Below are 11652 nucleotides of genomic sequence, written 5' to 3' on the forward strand. Positions count from 1 at the left end.
CAGGTGGTATGAATGAATATGAGCAAGTAGTAACGGCGCCGTAAAATAGCTTGTCTGGCGTGTAGTTGATGGTGGTAATATGGTAGCAAGTAGTAACGCAAGATAAAACAAGTAAACAAGCAGCGATAGCGATATTTAGGAACAAGGCCTAGGGATTAGACTTTCACTAGTGGACACTCTCAACATTGATCACATAACGGAATAGATAAATGCATACTCTACGCTCTTGTTGGATGATGAACACATTGCGTAGGATTACACGAACCCTCAATGCCGGAGTTAACAAGCTCCACAATTCAATGTTCATATTTAAATAACCTTAGAGTGCATGAAAGATCAATTCGACTAAACCAAGTACTAACATAGTATGCACACTGTCACCTTCACACTATGTAGGAGGAATAGATCACATCAATACTATCATAGCAATAGTTAACTTCACAATCTACAAGAGATCATGATCATAGCATACGCCAAGTACTAACACGGATGCACACACTGTCACCATTACACCGTGCAGGAGGGATAAAACTACTTTAATAACATTGCTAGAGTAGCACATAGATAAATTGTGATACAAAACACATTGCAATCATAAAGAGATATAAATAAGCACTTCACTACGCCATTCATAACAGTGAATAAGTATTCCGTGAAATATAGCCTAAGAGACCCACACGGTGCACACACTCGTCACCTTTACACACGTGGGACAAGGAGTCTCCGGAGATCACATAAGTAAAATTCACTTGACTAGCATAACGACATCTAGATTACAAGCATCATCATATGAATCTCAATCATGTAGGGCAGCTCATGAGATTATTGTATTGAAGTACATAGGAGAGAGATGAACCACATAGCTACCGGTACAGCCCCGAGCCTCGATGGAGAACTACTCCCTCCTCATGGGAGACAGCAGCGTTGATGAAGATGGCGGTGGTGTCGATGGAGGAGCCTTCCGGGGGCACTTCCCCGCTCCGGCAGGGTGCCGGAACAGAGACTCCTGTTCCCTAGATCTTGGCTTCGCGATGGCGGCGGCTCTGGAAGGTTTCTGTGGGTTTCGTCCAACGTAATAGGGTTTTCGCGACGGAGGCTTTAAATAGGCGGAAGGGCAGCCTCGGAGGGGGCCTGGGGGGCCCACACCATAGGGCGGCGCGGCCCCTCTCGGCCACGCCGGGGTGTGGTGTGGGGCCCCCGGGGCTTCCCTCCGGCGGCTCTCGGGTGTTCGGAAGGCTCCGGGAAAAATAGGGACCCGGGCGTTGATTTCGTCCAATTCCAAGAATATTTCGTTACTAGGATTTCCGAAACCAAAAACAGCAGAAAACGAGAACCGGCACTTCGGCATCTTGTTAATAGGTTAGTTCCGTGAAAATGCACGAATATGACATAAAATGTGCATAAAACATGTAGGTATCATAAATAATATGGCATGGATCATAAGAAATTATCGATACGTCGGAGACGTATCGGCATCCCCAAGCTTAGTTTCGCTCGTCCCGAGCAGGTAAAACGATAACAAAGATAATTTCTGAAGTGACATGCCATCATAACCTTGATCATACTATTTGTAAACATATGTAATGAATGCAGCGATCAAAACAATGGTAATGACATGAGTAAACAAGTGAATCATAAAGCAAAGACTTTTCATGAATAGAACTTCAAGACAAGCATTAATAAGTCTTGCATAAGAGTTAACTCATAAAGCAATAAATCAAAGTAAAGGTATTGAAGCAACACAAAGGAAGATTAAGTTTCAGCGGTTTCTTTCAACTTGTAACATGTATATCTCATTGATAATTGTCAACATAGAGTAATATAACAAGTGCAATATGCAAGTATGTAGGAATCAATGCACAGTTCACACAAGTGTTTGCTTCTTGAGGTGGAGAGAGATAGGTGAACCGACTCAACATAAAAGTAAAGAGAATGGTCCTTCAAAGAGGAAAGCATCGATTGCTATATTTGTGCTAGAGCTTTTATTTTGAAAACATGAAACAATTTTGTCAACGGTAGTAATAAAGCATATGAGTTATGTAAATTATATCCTACAAGTTGCAAGTCTCATGCATAGTATACTAATAGTGCCCGCACCTTGTCCTAATTAGCTTGGACTACCGGATCTTTGCAATGCACATGTTTTAACCAAGTGTCACAATGGGGTACCTCCATGCCGCTCTGTACAAAGGTCTAAGGAGAAAGCTCGCATTTTGGATTTCTCGCTTTTGATTATTCTCAACTTAGACATCCATACCGGGACAACATGGACAACGAGATAATGGACTCCTCTTTAATGCATAAGCATGTGGCAACAATTATTATTCTCATATGAGATTGAGGATATGTGTCCAAAACTGAAACTTCCACCATGATTCATGGCTTTAGTTAGCGGCCCAATGTTCTTCTCTAACAATATGCATGCTCCAACCATTAAGGTGGTAGATCTCTCTTACTTCGGACAAGACGGACATGCATAGCAACTCACATGATATTCAACAAAGAATAGTTGATGGCATCCCCAGAAGCATGGTTATCGCACAACAAGCAACTTAATAAGAGATAAAGTGCATAAGTACATATTCAATACCACAATAGTTTTTAAAGCTATTTGTCCCATGAGCTATATATTGTAAAGGTGAATGATGGAATTTTAAAGGTAGCACTCAAGCAATTTACTTTGGAATGGCGGATAAATACCATGTAGTAGGTAGGTATGGTGGACACAAATGGCATAGTGGTTGGATCAAGTATTTTGGATGCATGAGAAGTATTCCCTCTCGATACAAGGTTTAGGCTAGCAAGGTTATTTGAAACAAACACAAGGATGAACGGTGCAGCAAAACTCACATAAAAGACATATTGTAAACATTATAAGATTCTACACCGTCTTCCTTGTTGTTCAAAACTCAATACTAGATATTATCTAGACTCTAGAGAAACCAAATATGCAAACCAAATTAGCAAGCTCTAAGTGTTTCTTCATTAATGGGTGCAAAGTATATGATGCAAGAGCTTAAACATGAGCACAACAATTGCCAAGTATCAAATTATCCAAGACATTTTAGAGTTACTACATGTAGCATTTTCCAATTCCAACCATATAACAATTTAACGAAGAAGAAACTTCGCCATGAATACTATGAGTAGAGCCTAAGGACATACTTGTCCATATGCTACAGCGGAGCGTGTCTCTCTCCCATAAAGTGAATGCTAGGATACATTTTATTCAAACAAAACAAAAAACAAAAACAAACCGACGCTCCAAGCAAAGTGCATAAGATGTGACGGAATAAAAATATAGTTTCAGGGGAGGAACCTGATAATGTTGTCGATGAAGAAGGGGATGCCTTGGGCATCCCCAAGCTTAGACGCTTGAGTCTTCTTAGAATATGCAGGGGTGAACCACCGGGGCATCCCCAAGCTTAGAGCTTTCACTCTCCTTGATCATATTGCATCATACTCCTCTCTTGATCCTTGAAAACTTCCTCCACACCAAACTCGAAACAACTCATTAGAGGGTTAGTGGACAATAAAAATTAACATGTTCAGAGGTGACACAATCATTCTTTACATTTCTGGACATTGCATAAAGCTACTGGACATTAATGGATCAAAGAAATTCATCCAACATAGCAAAAGAGGCAATGCGAAATAAAAAGGCAGAATCTGTCAAAACAGAACAGTCCGTAAAGATGGATTTTATTAGGCCACCAGACTTGCTCAAATGAAAATGCCCAAATTGAATGAAAGTTGCGTACATATCTGAGGATCATGCACGTAAATTGTCTTAATTTTCTGAGCTACCTACAGGGAGGTAGACCCAGATTCGTGACAGACAAAGAAATCTGGAACTGCGCGAGTAATCCAAATCTAGTACTTACTTTACTATCAAAGACTTTACTTGGCACAACAAGACACAAAACTAAGATAAGGAGAGGTTGCTACAGTAGTAAACAACTTCCAAGACACAAATATAAAACAAAGTACTGTAGCAAAATAACACATGGGTTATCTCCCAAGAAGTTCTTTCTTTATAGCCATTAAGATGGGCTCAACAGTTTTAATGATGCACTCGCAAGAGATAGTATTTGAAGCAAAAGAGAGCATCAAGAGGCAAATTCAAAACACATTTAAGCCTAACATGCTTCCTATGCATAGGAATCTTGTAAATAAACAAGTTCATGAAGAGCAAAGTAACAAGCATAAGAAGATAAAACAAGTGTAGCTTCAAAAATTTCAGCACATAGAGAGGTGTTTTAGTAACATGAAAATTTCTACAACCATATTTTCCTCTCTCATAATAACTTTCAGTAGCAACATGAGCAAACTCAACAATATAACTATCACATAAAGCATTCTTATCATGAGTCTCATGCATAAAATTATTACTCTCCACATAAGCATAATCAATTTTATTAGTTGTAGTGGGAGCAAATTCAACAAAGTAGCTATCATTATTATTCTCATCAAGTGTAGGAGGCATAGTATAATCACAACAAAATTTACTCTCCATAGTAGGTGGCACCAAAAGACCACTATCATCATAATCATCATAAATAGGAGGCAAAGTGTCATCAAAGAAAATTTTCTCCTCAATGCTTGGGGGACTAAAAAGATCATGAAACCAGCTTCCCCAAGCTTAGAACTTTCTATATCATTAGCAACAATGGTGTTCAAAGCGTTCATACTAATATTACTACCAGCATGCAAATAAGGTTCCATAGGTTTTTTAATTTTCGCATCAAACCATCCATGTCTTAAATCAGGAAATAGAATAAGAAGCTCATTGTTGTCCATTATGCCAAACTAGTGTAAACAAGAAACAAAAAGATGCAATTGCAGGATCTAAAAGAAATAGCTTCGAGCACACACACAACGGTAACGAGAAAAGTACTTTACCCGAGACCGGAGTATGAGTGCCTTTACCTTTCCTCCCCGGCAACGGTGCCGGAAAAGTGCTTGATGTCTACGGGTGCTTCTATTCTTGTAGACAGTGTTGGGCCTCCAAGAGCGAGAGGTTTGTAGAACAGCAGCAAGTTTCCCTTAAGTGGATCACCCAAGGTTTATCGAACTCAGGGAGGAAGAGGTCAAAGATATCCCTCTCATGCAACCCTGCAACCACAAAGCAAGAAGTCTCTTGTGTCCCCAACACACCTAATAGGTGCACTAGTTCGGCGAAGAGATAGTAAATACAGGTGGTATGAATGAATATGAGCAGTAGTAACGGCGCCAGAAAATAGCTTGCTGGCGTGTAGTTGATGGTGGTAATATGGTAGCAGTAGTAACGCAGCAGTAGTAACGCAGTAAAACAGTAAACAAGCAGCGATAGCGATATTTAGGAACAAGGCCTAGGGATTAGACTTTCACTAGTGGACACTCTCAACATTGATCACATAACAGAATAGATAAATGCATACTCTACACTCTTGTTGGATGATGAACACATTGCGTAGGATTACACGAACCCTCAATGCCGGAGTTAACAAGCTCCACAATTCAATGTTCATATTTAAATAACCTTAGAGTGCATGAAAGATCAATTCGACTAAACCAAGTACTAACATAGTATGCACACTCGTCACCTTCACACTATGTAGGAGGAATAGATCACATCAATACTATCATAGCAATAGTTAACTTCACAATCTACAAGAGATCATGATCATAGCATACGCCAAGTACTAACACGGATGCACACACTGTCACCATTACACCGTGCAGGAGGGATAAAACTACTTTAATAACATTGCTAGAGTAGCACATAGATAAATTGTGATACAAAACACATTGCAATCATAAAGAGATATAAATAAGCACTTCACTACGCCATTCATAACAGTGAATAAGTATTCCGTGAAATATAGCCTAAGAGACCCACACGGTGCACACACTCGTCACCTTTACACACGTGGGACAAGGAGTCTCCGGAGATCACATAAGTAAAATTCACTTGACTAGCATAACGACATCTAGATTACAAGCATCATCATATGAATCTCAATCATGTAGGGCAGCTCATGAGATTATTGTATTGAAGTACATAGGAGAGAGATGAACCACATAGCTACCGGTACAGCCCCGAGCCTCGATGGAGAACTACTCCCTCCTCATGGGAGACAAGCAGCGTTGATGAAGATGGCGGTGGTGTCGATGGAGGAGCCTTCCGGGGCACTTCCCCGCTCCGGCGAGGTGCCGGAACAGAGACTCCTGTCCCCCAGATCTTGGCTTCGCGATGGCGGCGGCTCTGGAAGGTTTCTGTGGGTTTCGTCCAACGTAATAGGGTTTTCGCGACGGAGGCTTTAAATAGGCGGAAGGGCAGCCTCGGAGGGGGCCTGGGGGGCCCACACCATAGGGCGGCGCGGCCCCCCCTCTAGCCGCGCCAGGGTGTGGTGTGGGGCCCCCAGGGCTTCCCTCTGGCGGCTCTCGGTGTTCTGGAAGGCTCCGGGAAAAATAGGGACCCGGGCGTTGATTTCGTCCAATTCCGAGAATATTTCGTTACTAGGATTTCTGAAACCAAAAACAGCAGAAAACAGGAACTGGCACTTCGGCATCTTGTTAATAGGTTAGTTCCAGAAAATGCACGAATATGACATAAAATGTGCATAAAACATGTAGGTATCATAAATAATATGGCATGGATCATAAGAAATTATCGATACGTCGGAGACGTATCAATGATGATGATGATCCCAATGAAGTCCAGCTCGATAACGGTGACGATGGCGACGATTTCCCCCTCCGGAAGGGAATTTCCCCGGCAGATTTCAGCCTGCCGGAGAGCTCTTTTCTCTCTGGTGTGTTTCCGCCCCGCAGAGGCGGCTGTGACTATCCTCGATGATCCCCCGCACCTTAGGGTTTCTGGGAGATGAAGTATGCGAAAGGGAGATGGCCGAGGGGGGTCGTGGGCCCCCTCCCCACATGGCGGCGCGCCAGGCCTGGTGGCCGCGCCGGCCTATGGGGAGGGCCCATGGTGGCCCTCCTCGGCCTTCCCTTTTGGCTGGCTCCGTCATCTGGAAAAATAGGAGCTTCGGTATATTTTCCGTCAATTGTTGATCTTCGTAAATATTGTATCCTGACGGTGATTTTTCCAGCAGAATCTCGACTCCGGTGAGTAATTCTCCAATAATCATGAAACATGCAAAATAGGTGAAATAACATAAGTATCATCTCTAAATATGAAATATATCAATGAATAACAGTAAATTATGATACAAAATAGTGATGCAAAATGGACGTATCACTTACCTAGTCACTGCCGACCGGGCCCGGATGTACCCAACGCGGACAGATTCCGCGACCGCCGAGCGTCTGCGGAGACGCAAACCTGGCGCATATTTGGGCCAGGTTTGCGTCTCCGCGGACGGCCCGGTCACTTTGCGTCGCCCCGCTGGAACAGGCCCCAGACGCATTTCCGGTCACGGCGGACGAAAACGGTCGCTCAGCGACCGTTTGCGTCGCGCCGCTGGAGATGCCCTTATGCATGGTGGCCAAAAGCGGACTTTGAAGCCTATGGGTGATGATCATATCAAGTTCGATGTGGAGTTAGTGGTGCGTAAAGAGAAGTTGCATAAGCCTAAAGTGCAACTTGATGTGCATGATGTTCCAAGCGTCAATGTTGGTGATGTTTCAGCCATGCCTGTAGATGACAAGCCAGTTCTTGTTGGTGACAAGCTGGATGAAGCTACACTTATTGTTGATGTGGATGTTGCAGCATGTGCTACCGTTCCAGTTTGTGTTGATGCCAGTATACAGACTGATGATGTGTGTGTGCTGATAGTGTTTTAGTGCAATTGGCGCAGATGCGCATGGGAGGAGTGGGAGGCGAGCAGGTTAGTGGAACCAGTGCTGATGGTGTTCTAGACCGGTCACAGGCCCGGTCCAACCGGCCCAGGCGCCGGGTGAGCCTGATTCTGACCGGCTTCTGCGCTGGTGCCAGCCGGGGCATGTTCTGTAAGAGATCGCGACGACCCGGTCATGATCCGGTCCCAGACCCGGTCAACCGGCTTTTGAGCCGGCTGTGGCGCAGCGCGTCAGTGGAGACAGTGGGCAGCGGCACTACCGTGCTAGGAGTACTGCAGTCTAGTTTTTCGTGACATCGCGGATGCATCGAGGCAACGATGTACGTGTGAGACATTTATGTGGCCCATGCATTACACATCTTGTGCAGGGTCATGTTCAGCGACACATGGTTCCATCAAGACCTCCGACGAAGAAGCTATTGGCGCCGCAGTCCAAGTTCATGTGGAGAAGAAAGGAGGCGCCAACTGCTGTATCAAGTGAAGAAGGCCGCGAGCGAGGATGTGGTGTGGAAGGAAAGCAAGACTTGAGGATGGCGAGGACGTGTCATGTTCATATCACATCACCTTTTCCAGAAGACCCTCACGCGTTGGGGACAACGCTTCTTGAAGGGGGGAGGATGATATGGGCATGGAGGCCTATGTGGAGGCCAATTTCAGGACTCCACCAAGCTAGGCGATACGCCATTGAGGATTCAGGAGTGACACGCTAGGACGACCTACGCCATGTAATAATTAAGTCTAAGGTTGTATCATTCATTCTATGTTAGGAAATAATGTAGCCAGGTCATGTGGTGGGCCAATTAGGGTTAAATTAGTGTTTGGTTTTGGGCCTGTCCAAACCAAACCAGGATAGGCCCATAGTGGGGCGCCCCAGCCCAGCAAGGGCTGGCCGGCCACCTCCCCCTCATATAAGGAGGTGGGGCAGCTAGGGTTTAGGGAGACAAGTTTAGATTAAATTTTAGGATTTACCCCATTGCGTGTGTTCACGTGTATCATCCCTCCGGGGGTACGGCGCTGCCGTTTATCTATTATATCCGCTGCGAAGGTTCTTGTGTTCATCAAGGATTATCTAGCTCAAGGTTTGAGGCGTATCGTTCATCGATCCGTTGCTTGCTGGATTCGTTCCCTCTTCTCCAGGCTGCGTTCATCGTGTTGTTGGAAGGATTTACTACCCCAGGTTCTCGCTGTGAAAGATCGGGCAACACCTAGGAGGATCTAGTGGGATCCCCCTTATCAGGGTCGGTCCGTAAGTATTTCTTGATGGACTTGGTTGTTGTCTGTTTACCTCACCTTTGACGGCCCAGAGCCTAAGGACGCAATAATGTGCCCAACACTAGCTTGTCATCGCGAACATGGTCTGCTTGATCGTTTAACTTGTTAACGGGCAAAATTAGCTACTCAACTCGGCTAGTCAAGAAAACAAGCCGAGCTCAAACGAGTCGAGCAAACGAGCACTCATTTAACTCGTCGAGCTTCGAGATTTATGTCTAGCCCTACTGATGCAACATATTTTTATTTTGGGAAAAGGGAGTATGCGGTACACGTACACATATGCCGATTCCACGATCACCTTCGAGTATTAAAACTTGTTGTATGTGTGGGGTGTAAATGTCTGGGTATTTATTTTACGGACCACGAGTTCTCTGCGACGCGCTCATACGGTCTCAAGTTGCTTTTAATACCATGCTGTCGAAAAGTTAAGTGGACAACTGCTCTAAGGGGCATATTCGGGTGAATTTCAGTCAAATCAAATTGTTGCTGTCATTTCCACCGCTGTTGTAGATTTGAGAGAACTAGAGAAGCAGTACTTAGTTAATCGTTAGTTGGAACTATTTGATATGGTTGATGATGTTGGTGCCACTGGTGTTGATGCAAAGGTTGGTGTCAGTGATGTTGATGTTTGTGAATTAGCTGCTATTGACGATGAATCAATGTATATTCTGGTTTTGCAATTATACCCTCACACCGCAATGCTCGATGATGGCCTAGAGTACTTGGTATGAAAATCATGGTCGATCCTTGCATGATAACCGTTGATCAGATTTTCTAGAAAATAAAGGAGAAGATTAACTTGCAGTAAAAAGAACCTTCATACGCGACAAATTTTGTTGGACGACACAAGTAAAAATGGCCTGCAAAGTTTTTTTGCCCGGGAAATGCTATTTTCTTGCGGCAAAAAATGGCGGCAACTATTTGTGTGGTATATACTACACTCCTTACCAACATATACCAGGGCCGTGATAGATTGCAGTAAAGCTCGGCGATCAGGACTACCGTTCTAGATGGAATGGAGGCATTAATTGTTGCGTCGTCCGTTGTAAGCAATGCAAACTTCAGAATGGTCGAGCATGTCTTGCAGCAACGTCTCACTACAAATAAATAACGGTTTTGCTATGTCTCAGTTAACTGAAAATTCCTTAAGTCTCAGTCACCCACAAAAATGAACTTGAGTTGCATTTTTCTAGTAGAAAAGTGCAACCGAGTTACACATTTTTTTGAACTGCAGTTGCACTTTTCTGAGATAACTGAGACTTAAGAAAATCTCAGTCGACTGAGACATAGGCACACCCAATAAAAAACATAGTAGTATAGGCTTACAGAATATAAAATAAAGCATAAAAACGGTTCAAAATGTAAATAAAACAAAGAAAAAAACGTGAGGTCGTAACCATGACCTTTACTTTGTCCCACATCCAATAGCATGGTGTAGACTCAAAACGCTAATAATAGAATCGATGCGTGTGGTCACAAACCAACCTATCTGCGGCCATCCGTTGCAACGTGATTTTCTCATTTCTCCACTATATATAACCCCACATGCGCACCGCTGGCTCTAGTTCCGGTCTACGGCTCGTCACAAATTGAAAAGTAACCCGCCACAAACAATGGCTCGACATCTCGCGATTGCGATGCTTTTGCTGGTTGTCGTTGCGGCAGCAACCCAATTCGCCTACGCGGTGAAACTCCAGGCCGATGACGCCCCTGCTGCGGCCGAGGGGCCAGCCGATGCTCCTTCCACGGCCGAGGGACCCGATGGCCCGGCTTTCGTTGAAATGGTTATCAAGCATCCCTATCCAGCATCGAGTCTTGGCTCCAGAAGTGCCGATGGGCTCCCGGTTGACCCCACGCCGGATGGCCTCCCCGTTGACCCGACACCGGATGGCCTCCCGGTTGATCCTACTCCTGATGGGCAATCTCCCTAAGAAACAAGCTCTACCTTTTTTTAAAGTGCTTGTGTGGGGATGAGAGACAGAATTTTCCCGGTAGGTTTGTTTTGGTGTATGTACATCTCAGTGGAGCTCAAGATGTTGATGTCAATTTCATTTAGACAATTAATAGTCATCAAAATATCGTAGCTCATGATGTATTTATGTGGAATTTCTAGAGAAAACCTCGGTATGGGCTAGTTGTTGCACCAAACTGTCAAACACCTCATCAGTGTGTAACTCAAATAAACGCCTCTTGTCTTGGCCGAGTGTAACACGATCACGTAGTAGTACTCGATTACTTGGCAAAAAATGAAAAACCGCATGTCTTCCCCGCAAAAGAAAGACTGCATAGTGCTCTGGATGGATTATTTTGCCGACAGAGATTATTTGCACATGGGCACTAGTAATCTCGTTTTTTAAAAAAATCAAAAATTATATTTTAAAGTTTTAAAAAAATTGAAAATAAATTCGCATATAGTCAATGATATATTTCACAAACGTGCAAAATATCAATTTGAAATACTTTTTATTTTGAGCTACACAATAATGATAAAAATGTAGATCTATATTTAAAATTTCCAAAATATATCAGATTTTGTCATTTCTGTCTAGCACAAAATAAAAAGAATTTTGGATTGAGA

This window comes from Lolium rigidum, chromosome 1 (genome assembly GCF_022539505.1).
Source record: "Lolium rigidum isolate FL_2022 chromosome 1, APGP_CSIRO_Lrig_0.1, whole genome shotgun sequence".
Lineage (NCBI taxonomy): Eukaryota > Viridiplantae > Streptophyta > Magnoliopsida > Poales > Poaceae > Lolium > Lolium rigidum.